General features: G+C 46.8%; 1 long non-coding RNA gene and 1 pseudogene across 2 annotated transcripts; one reads left to right on the top strand and one right to left on the bottom strand.

Annotated features, from left to right (window-relative positions):
- The first annotated feature begins 2817 nt into the window (after positions 1–2817).
- Positions 2818–3491, top strand: LOC146756807 (uncharacterized). Its single transcript, XR_014937352.1, has 2 exons — positions 2818–3047; positions 3123–3491. It is a non-coding gene; the product is annotated as an uncharacterized LOC146756807 (long non-coding RNA).
- A 2702-nt stretch (positions 3492–6193) lies between these two features.
- LOC146756806 (uncharacterized) lies at positions 6194–10650 on the bottom strand (annotated as a pseudogene). Its single transcript, XR_014937351.1, has 2 exons — positions 10022–10650; positions 6194–9423 (listed from the first exon to the last, which is right to left on the bottom strand). The product of XR_014937351.1 is annotated as an uncharacterized LOC146756806 (transcript).
- Between the last annotated feature and the right edge of the window lie 248 nt (positions 10651–10898).

The following is a 10898-nucleotide window of genomic DNA, read 5'->3' as shown; positions in this document are numbered from 1 at the left end:
TTTGATTCCAGAAGGTCCTTATGCATATTTGCTTGGAGCTGCATACTTACAGCAGATAGTGTACTTCTTTCTTAGCTTGGATAGGATAGTGTACCTGCATATTTAGTCTTCTGTGCCTGCAGCCTGTGATCTTGAAGATAAGGAGAAACAGAATTGAGTACCTAATATTTGCAGCTGAATTCTCCTCTACCAGTCTTCAGTCTGTGTATACTACCGGTGAAGCTGGGAGTTGACAGGACACGTATTCCAAGCTGCTCTGTAAATATGCCTCATCTGAACCATCACAATTAATATCAAATGTAGGAGCTCATAATTTGAGTGCAAAACAGGAGGATTTTTTCTTCCTTTTCTGGTGTTGAAGTTAACTGTTGCATCATGAGGCTATGCATGTAAACATGCAAGGTCATATAAACCACTTGAATTTGTAACCCACAACTTGTAGTGGACCATATTCTTAACCATCTAGGCAGGTGGTTTATCTTAGCATGCTGGAATTGCTCTGAAGAAGTTAGTTTTTGGATTTTGCTGTATGCTATGAAAATTGTTCTGCATATTGTCAGAAAGCATGAAAACCAGAATAGCTTCTGGCTATGTTACTGTGCTTTCCTGACAAAATTCTTCATAGGCTAGTAGTATAGATTATAAGATTATAACTTTCTCTCTGTGCTGGTATTCTGTTTTGGTTTTGTTGGTGGATTTTTTTTATTTTGTTTTTGTTTTTTGTTGTTTGTTTGTTTGTTTTGGCCTTCAATGTAAGGGGGAGGAAGGAGAAGGAAGTAGGGGAGATCTTCCCATGACCAGACCTTGCCCTGTAGTTTCAGCCAGTTTAGAGAATTGATACGAAGTTTCAGAAGAGTTACTTATTAGTTACTTTGCATGGTATCTTTTGTAACAGAGTTCACAAGGTTATATTGCTTTGTCTTAAATAAACAAGTGAAAAAAAAGACAAGAAAAATTAAACTGGACCACTTGATTTATTCTTGATTCAGTTTAGCTTATCAGAAAGAAGGAAAATAGAAAAGGATGCTTGAATACAGTTACAGTTTCAAATAATATTTATTTATTAGCTTCATTCTGTAAATATACCGAATAAAATTGTTTTACAATTTTCCCAACAAAATGAACGTTATAATTAAATTTTTATATAGGGAAATGAATTACAAACAATTCAATTTATACTTAACAGGAAGTACAGTGCAGCAAGATACAAGAAGGCCAAGTTTCCCTGGAGTGTGATGCGTTATGCAAGGAAATGAAACGGAAGGCGTCTGAGGTGGTGTATCCATTTTAGTTATGTTGTCTTCATTGCCTTGAGAAAAGTTGGAAAAAACAGGCAGATCGTTATTTTTTCAAGACAGTAATAGCAAGAAATGCAGTGTAACTCAGCGTACAGTTTAATTGCACATTTAATTTTTGGACTATTGAATCTGGCTTATTGCTGAGAATTGCACTACTTGTAGATAGTGTCAACTCACTTGATGAAACACTATGTTAAGGTAATGCTCTATTACCTCTTTATTTTTATATAATATATAAATGAAATAGAGATGAAAAGATAGAAATAGAATTGTAAAAAGCTTTGTTTGGAAATGCTTGTGGCTTCTGTTACAAGACTGGAGGGAGGGGAAACACATCAGGAAAGGGCTTTCCCTTTCAAAGGACTTTTAAAGAGACTGTTACAGCACATAAAAATTAGGATATTTATCTTCACTTAGGGGAAATGTTCAGCAAAACACAGAATGAAGAAAACCCAGTGCAAACAAATACAACCATAAATGTAAACTCATTTCTAGGCTCTCAGGATGGGAACATCACAGAATCACTGCAAAAATTGGAAGCTGGCTCCAGAACAAGACTTGCAGTCTTTTGTAACCAAGCACTGATTAACAGTGAGTGCCAAGGAAGGATATACATTACTTTGAAAACCAGGAATCATTTAACTATTCAGGTTGTCAGTACAGAGAGAGCCTAAGTGACCTCTTGAATTCCTTTCCAACTATTTCCCCCTTGAGATTCCAAGTTGTATTTGATACTGCGAGGTCAGGCACTGTGCCCTGACTCCCAGCTGACCAGCTGCACCAGTTTGTGTAGGTTGAAGACAGAGGAAATGGACACTGAGGTGCTCCAGGCAATGCTGACCCACAAGCACATGTCCAATCCCTGGGACATTTGTATTCTCTGTCCTTCCTGCTTGGCCTTCGTCTCCCTCCATAGCCATTTAAAGCATTTTAAGAATGCAACTCGTGTCTTAGAGGCAGTCCCTTATTAAAACAATACCTAGTTTTATTGTTCACACAGGTTTGTAAAGTCTGAGGAAAAAAAAAAAAAAAAAAGAAAAAGAAAAAAAAAAAAAAAAAAAAAAGAAAAGAAAAAGAAATTAAGAAAAGGAGAACCAAGATGGGTATTAAAGGGAACATTAGCTCATCTTCTAACACCCTACTTAGTGCTGTTTGAGATCGCTAAATTCTGAATGGCTTTCTTAATGCCCCTAATAATCAAGATGTGCTAGACTCTCACACACCCACCACCACAGCTGACTGGCTCTGGCATAACTCCAGCTCTTTGATTAAAACCTGGCACTAGAAGAATCCACAGGTTAACCCCATCCACTTGCCTGGGGCTGGATCTTCCATCCCCTTCATGGAGTGAGAAGGTGGGAGGTCTCTGCAGCTGGAAGAAAGATGGATGTGGTGTGGCAGAACTTTGAAAAAGCACTTGATGGCTGCTTGGCAAACATTTTCTCCCTGGTGGTACTGGTAGCAGGTTCTTAGTGCTGTAGGTCTCAGGGTGTTTCACTGTGCAGATGACACTATTTCCTCTTCAGAGATGGGCAAAAGAGGGGGAAAAAATGTCCTGATGAAGGCAGACTCCACTGAAAGCTCACAGGTGCCAGCTCAGCAGTCTATTCATCAAGCTGCCCTGCCTTTAGCGTTATCACAGCAAAGATTGAAAAACAATTGCATGCAGCATCTCAGCCATCTGTAGTCCATTCCAGCCTCTGGGACATATACTGCCTTGGGAACAGCCCTTTTCACACTGACAAAGTGGTAAGTCCCAGACCATCTTCTATCCCTTTCCACGCTCAGCTGCTTGTACTCACTGTTTACTTGTTTCTCCTTCAGGAAGAGGCAGCTGGTAGCAAGAAACGCAGGAATCCTGCAACTCCTCCATCCCTCGCAGCCAGCTCTCAGGGATGCCCAGCACTGGGGGTCTGCTGGACAGCAAAGGAGGGTTCACAGCTCCTGGATGTGGCAGCAGGACACCGGGGTTCAGTTCTGATTCTGCTATATATCAGACACCTTGAGCTATCCTTAGCTCCACTGGCCATGAAATGAGAGACAAGCAGAACTAATCTCCCATACACACAAAGGAAACACTTTAATCCATTAATCTGGCCATACAACTAGGAGAATCTCAGGGCAGGCACTAATTGTAGTTTTTCCAGTTTTGTTTTTCATGCACCAACAATAAACAGCCTGATTGTTTCATTATCTGCAAACTTAATGCACTGCACAATTTCAAATCCTTGCCATTGCAGAGAGAGTACTCTCACCATCTCTCAGCACAGAGGATTTTTTTTTGCTAGAGCTTAAGTTAGATTGCTGTTGCATAATCAGTGTTTCACTAGGGCAAGCTGCCAGGTCAGGGAACATGTAAATCCCTATAATATCTGTCCTGGTAGAAATCCTACTGATCTAATCCAGAGAGATCCCAGCTCTACATCAGTGGCCCCTACCAGATGCAAGCACAGATAGACACATCACAGCCTCCTGCATTCTAGGGACTGTCATTGCTATGAGATTTTAATCAGATCCTCCTGGACCAGCTCCCTCCATTGCCACACCCAGGGCCAGGCTGATCAGGGGCTCATCCAAGATTCATTAACTCTGGTTCCCCACATTTTTATAATGAGCTTGTGGTGCCATCCATTCTTTTCTGCCTCCCTCTGCAGTGACCACAGGGATCACTTTGTCGGATGGGGAAAGCCAGCAACTCCAGCAGGAAGAGCAGCTGAGTGGGTTTTCCCTGTATTAAACTCCAGAGGGAAAGACACAAAATTAGTGACTTTTCCTAAACACACAGTCTGAACTGACAGTCTGTAGCACAATTTCTTTTGTCCTGGCTATGCTGTGCACAAGGAAGTCTGCTCTCCACTGGCTCTTGGTGCAAATCCCCTCCGACTGCAGGGGAGAAAGGTTATACTCACATAAGAGAAGGAGTTCATAAGTTGCTCTTATTCATACAAACAGCACCCCTGAGCAAAGACATGCTTTCCTCATGGACACAGGGAGCTGCAGAGCTGAAGCTGTAAGGAAGCAGCCAGATGCACATCCCACCAGCAGGCAATGGTACATGGTATTTCTCCTGCACCTACAGCCTGGATGCTGCAAGTCATTGGGTTTGTGCAACTGCAGGCTCAGCATGAGTCTGGCTCCAACAGCAGGTGGTCTGATCAATCTATTTGAGGCTGCTTTCATTCGTCAGGCCACTATGGTCACCTCCTGGCCCCTCTGCTTTCCCAACCTGTTTCCAAGTAGTTCCTCATGCACTATAAGGATACAAACCCTCAACGGATTTCCTTTATCTTCCTGCAGTGTATTTGTTAGACGCTGATTGGGTCCTTCTTTGCATTTATTACTCACCAGCTGCCATTCCCACCTGCATCATTGTGGATGCCTAGCAGCTCCAAATGACAATATGGATTTCCACCACCTCTTACACCTGTGCTCATAGCTGATCTTTTGCTGTTCAGTATTCAGCTTTAGGTCTGTCCAAGAGCTTTTGCACAGCCTTCAGTAAACAGAGGAGACTACACTGGTATTCAGTGACAGAAATCCATTAGTGCCAATATTTGTTAGCTTTAATAAAGCCATGATGAAAAAAGCAGTCACCTTTTACATGGCCTTTGGCTATGCCTAGGATACAAGAGAAAATCTGGCAGTGCCAGTCCTATGAGATACAGAGGGCCACTCAGGAGGTTTGTAGTCAATTGACTTCAAAGAACCTCAGAGTGCTCAGCAACCCACAAGAAGAGCTTTGTTTATAAAAGCAAAAAGACTCCAGTCTTCAAAAAGGGCAAGAAGGAAGACCCGGGTAATTACAGGCAAGTCAGCCTCACCTCTGTCCCAGGGAAGGTGATGGAACAGCTTGTTCTAGATGCCATCTCCAGACAACTGGGTGATATGGAGGCTATCAGGAGTACTCAGCATGGGTTCACCAAGGGGAGGTCGTGCTCGACCAACCTGGTCGCCTTTTATGAAGATGTCACTAGCTGGGTGGATGAGGGGAGGGCGGTAGATGTAGTCTACCTTGATTTCAGTAAGGCTTTTGATACTGTCCCCCATGACATCCTTATAAAGCTGAGGAAGTATGGGATAGATGAGTGGACAGTGAAGTGGGTTGAGAATTGGCTGACTGGCAGAGTGCAGAGGGTTGTCATTGCCGGTGTGGTGTCTGGATGGAGGCGTGTAACTAGCAGTGTCCCCCTGGGGTCTGTACTGGGTCTGGTCTTGTTAAACATCATCAGCAACCTTGATGAGGGGATAGTGACCACCCTCAGCAAGTCTGCTGATGACACGAAGTTGGGAGGATTGGCTGACACGCCTGAAGTCTGTGCTGCCATTCAGTGAGACCTGGACAGGCTGGAGAGCTGGGCAGTAAGAAACCGGATGAGGTTTAGCAAAAGCAAGTGTAGAGTCTTGCACCTAGGGAGGAATAATTACATGCACCGGTACAGGTTGGCGGAAGACCTGCTGGAGAGGAGCTCTGCTGAGAGGGACCTGGGCATCCTGGTGGACGACAGATTGGCCATGAGCCAGCAGTGTGCCCTTGTAGCCAAGAAGGCCAATGACATCCTGGGGTGCATTAAAAAGAGCGTGTCCAGCAGGTCGAAGGAGGTGATCGTCCCCCTCTACTCTGCCCTATTAATGCCTCATCTGGAATATTGTGTCCAGTTCTGGGCTCCCCAGTACAAAAAAGACAGGGATCACTTGGAGAGAGTCCAGCGGAGGGCCACGAAGATGGTGAAGGGCCTGGAGCATCTCCCCTATTAAGAAAGGAAATGCCTTGTCCAGAAGCAAGCAGTGGGCTGGAGAGGGCACCAAAACCAAACCCTGCTTGCACCTTTCCCTCTCCTCATTCCACATGCTGACATTTATTTTAAGAGCAAAAACAAGACTACAGTGAAGAAAGCTCCAGAACAACTCAGCTACTTTATTCACCCCCTTCTCTTTCCACTACAGAAGATTCTCAGAAAACCTCCAAGAGCCACGTTACTGCTCTGCTGACCCTTCTCTGGGATGCATCAGTGCGCCCAGAAATGACTGAGAGCAACACATGCACACAGACACACAGCAGATCCCTACACAACCACTTCTCCACTAGGAAACAGCATCAAAAAGCAGCTGGTGGGAAGAGTAGAAGTGGAAAGCGGGCATGGTGAGAGAAGTGCTTTGGGCAGCAAGGAAAAGCCATCTGAAGCTCCTGGGTTAAGTCCCTTCTGCAGAGGGTGTCGGTGATGCCATCTCCTTTGCAAACTCTTCCTGCATGGAGAGAAGCATTGGTCTCCCTCATCCCCGGGCTCTCCAGCATTTTGAGGGTCTCTCCTGCTGGGGGTTTTCCCATGAGAAATGAGGCACCAGCCCTGAGAGAAACTCTTCCTGCAGGAGATGCAGTCCTAGTAGCTACCTGTCCTGTGGACTGCAATGTTTAATGAGGACTGAGCTTTGCATGAAGTTCTTCTGGGAGTGTGAGGAGCTCTCTGCTAGGCACAAAGCCCTTCTCACACTCAAGGCTTCCTGCCATTTCAGCTCACTGGTGCAGACATTCTGGTAACACAGCAGATGGGATTCTCTGAGGGAGAGAAAAGACAAGTTCCCAGGCATCTCCCTGCATGCAGACCTGGCCAAAATGTTCTAAAATGTCCGACAGAAGCTATGGTCTCTCTCCTGTGTGCATATGCTGGTGCAGCTTCAATTCAGAACTCCCTTTGAAGCTCTTACCACAATCAGGACACTCACAGGGTCTCTTTTTCCTGATGGATGCTCTGATGCAGTGTCAGCTCAGAACGCCTTTTGAAGCTCTTCCCACACTCAGGACACTTATAGGGTCGCTCTCCTGTGTGCATGCACTGGTGCATCTTCAATTCAGAATGCCTTTTGAAGCTCTTCCCACACTCAGAGCACTTATATGGTCTCTCTCCTGTATGGATGCGCTGGTGGTGCTTCAAATCAGAACTGCTTATGAAGCTCTTCTCACACTCAGAGCACTTATATGGTCTCTCTCCTGTGTGGACACGCTGGTGCATCTTCAATTCAGCACGCCTTTTGAAGCTCTTCCCACACTCAGGACACTTATAGGGTCTCTCTCCTGTATGGATGTGCTGGTGGAGCTTCAAATCAGAACTGCTTATGAAGCTCTTCTCACACTCAGAGCACTTATATGGTCTCTCTCCTGTGTGGACACGCTGGTGCACCTTCAGTTCAGAGCTGCTTATGAAGCTCTTCCCACACTCAGGACACTTATAGGGTTTCTCTCCTGTGTGGATGCGCTGGTGGAGCTTCAAATCAGAACTGCTTATGAAGCTCTTCCCACAATCAGAGCACTTGCAGGGTCTCTCTCCTGTGTGGATGCGCTGGTGGCGCTTCAAATCAGAACTACTTATGAAGCTCTTCTCACACTCAGAGCACTTATATGGTCTCTCTCCTGTGTGGACACGCTGGTGCATCTTCAATTCAGCACGCCTTTTGAAGCTCTTCCCACACTCAGGACATTTATATGGTCTCTCTCCTGTGTGGATGCGCTGGTGGAGCTTCAGTTCAGAGCTGCTTATGAAGCTCTTCCCACACTCAGGACACTTATAGGGTTTCTCTCCTGTATGGATGCGCTGGTGGAGCTTCAAAACAGAACTGCTTATGAAGCTCTTCTCACACTCAGAGCACTTATATGGTCTCTCTCCTGTATGGATGCGCTGGTGGTGCTTCAAATCAGAACTGCTTATGAAGCTCTTCTCACACTCAGAGCACTTATATGGTCTCTCTCCTGTGTGGACACGCTGGTGCATCTTCAGTTCAGAGCTGCTTATGAAGCTCTTCCCACACTCAGAGCACTTATATGGTCTCTCTCCTGTATGGATGCGCTGGTGGTGCTTCAAATTAGAACTGCTTATGAAGCTCTTCTCACACTCAGAGCACTTATATGGTCTCTCTCCTGTGTGAACACGCTGGTGCATCTTCAGTTCAGAGCTGCTTATGAAGCTCTTCCCACACTCAGAGCACTTATATGGTCTCTCTCCTGTGTGGATGCGCTGGTGGAGCTTCAAATTAGAACTGCTTATGAAGCTCTTCTCACACTCAGAGCACTTATATGGTCTCTCTCCTGTGTGGACACGCTGGTGCACCTTCAGTTCAGAGTTGTTTTTGAAGTTCTTCCCACACTCAGTGCACTTGCAGGGTCTCTCTCCTGTGTGAATGTGATGGTGGATGGTGAGGCTGGAACTGTTTTTGAAGCTCTTCCCACACTCAAGGCACTTATACGGTCGCTCTCCTGTGTGGACACGTTGGTGTATTTTGAGTGTAGAACTATCCTTAAAGCTCTTCCCACACACAAGGCACTTATATGGTCGCTCTCCTGTGTGGACACGTTGGTGTATTTTGAGTTTAGAAATACCTTTCAAGCTCTTCCCACACTCAAGGCACTTGTACAGTCTCCCTCTTCTGTGGATACACTGGTGGGAAGTGAGGCTCCCACTGTCCGTAAAAGTCTTTCCACAGTCAGAGCACTCAAAGGCTCTCTCTCCTGTGTACATGCACTGCTGGCCAGTGGGGTGGAGTCTCCATTTCATGCTCTCTGCAGAATCACAGATCTCATAATGCCTCTTTGCTGAGTGCGTGCACTGGTGGCTAGTGATGCTGGAATCCAGTTTAAAGCTTTTCTCACACTCAGTGCATGGATTCTGCTTTTTCATCTGGCACACATCCTTGCTCCTGGTTTCCTCAGGCTGCTTTGGACCTATGTTGGAGTCCACTGGGTTCCTCAGTGTCATTCCCAGACGCTTTCCCAGGGGCTTCTTGATGTGCTCACCCTGACCTTGCTGCAGGACTTCCTGGACATCCCTTCTGATTTCTTCCACAGAGATGCGATTCAGCTGCATTTCCGCTACACAATTTCTCTGCGGAACCTCCTTTGCATTTTTGATCCCATCAGCTGCTGGATGACAGAGGAAATGCAGCAATAGCACACGGTGCCCAAAATAAAACACAGGCAGAGAAGGCTCTTACAGCCCCAACATTCCCCTTCCCTCCACCACCTCACCTGGGCTGAGGTCTCCTGGCATGGCCTCAGGGCTACGCACATCTGGGATCCAGGGGTCTTCCCCTCGTTCAAGCAGGGAGATCACCATGGGCTTGGGGGCTGGAAGTGGAGCTTCAGGGAGAGAAACAGGGAACAAGAGAGCATTTCCCTCATGCTGGCACAGTGCCTGTTCAACAGTTCCACTCTGTGCCCCTCCCCAAGGAGAAACCACCATTTAGGTCTAAATGACACTGTGCCTACAGCTTCCCTTGGAGCAAAGAATGTTTTGACATCTCTGAACATTGTGAAGGGATATTTTTTCTTTCAAATTAACTTTACAACAGCTTATTTGTTTTCTTACAGTCTACCAGAGGTCAAGGCATCAAAATGTTGATGGCAATTGCATGGAAAATCCTCAATTCCATAGCAGTAACCAGGGATTCATCTGTGAGCTGGAGCTGGTGGCACCAAGCAACACACAACACAAGGGCTGGTTTTCTCCCTCCTGGCTGATGCCTGCTTGCCAGCACTGACTCTGTGGCTTTGATCAGAGTGCCGTGCATACTAATCCCTTCTGAAACTCATGCTTTTCAGTATCTCCTTTCTTGCTGGCACTGTGGTGTGAGTCAATATGTAGCTGCATGGTGTTTATTCAAGGCCCGGCTTGCAGAGGCTCATTCTGCACAGCCAAAGGTGCCCTAACGAGGAGGAAAGGCAGACAAGCTCTCACCCAGCGAGGCCACACACTGGTATGTCTCCAACATCACGTCCCGGTAGAGCTCTCGTTGCACAGGGTCCAGCAGCGCCCACTCCTCCCTGCTGAAATACACGGCCACCTCCTCAAAGCTCACGGGCTCCTGCAAGCAAAGAGGCTCCTTGCTGGGAACAGCCAAGGCCCAGGCAAGCAGCTCGCACAGGACAGAACCTCACACCCCAGCTGCTTTTCTGTCCCCAGCACACACACGCTGGCTGAGGGCACCTCCCTCTTCCCCTGCATTCACATCCCTGGCCCCTTGGCCTCTCCTGCCTGCTTCCCCAACCCCTACCTCAACTGGATGTGCTGCGGCCATTTGCTGCTCTCCTGCAGGCTGGGATGATCACGGCTGGAAGGCAGAAGTTGAACTGGAGCCTGCAGGGAGAAGAGAAATGGCAGGGGAGCTGTGAGGGAATGCAGCAGTCCCAGTCCCAGCTCAGCCCTTCTGCAGGGCACTGCCTGGCCTTGCAGAGGAAGACAATGAGCTGCAGCACAGGAAACAGTCTGGCTCAAAGAGATGAACCGTCACAAAGCTGTCTCAGACTGGGAGGCTGAAACAACTGGTAGCTGACACTTAGTTCAACAGCTGAGACTGAGAGGGGACTTAAGACAAAGCACGGCAACGAGGCAGTCATCTTACCCCAAAAGAGGGAGCAGCCCAAGTGCCCCTCCAGCTCTGCTGCACAGCAGCGGGCTGCACCACAGGACCTGCCCTCGAGCAGGGCTGTTTCTGCAGCTCACACCTGCACAGAGATCCCTTGCAGCTTGACATCAAGACTCCTTCTCAATACAGATCTTCTGTAAGACACCCGTGGTTACTTTGGAGCTTTCATGTATTCTCTAAGGTTCTGTC

Source organism: Coturnix japonica, chromosome 26 (genome assembly GCF_054131305.1).
Source record: "Coturnix japonica strain WE chromosome 26, WE-NBRP24, whole genome shotgun sequence".
Lineage (NCBI taxonomy): Eukaryota > Metazoa > Chordata > Aves > Galliformes > Phasianidae > Coturnix > Coturnix japonica.
Note: the sequence above shows the minus strand (reverse complement) of the source record. Positions and strands in the feature narration are given on the sequence as shown.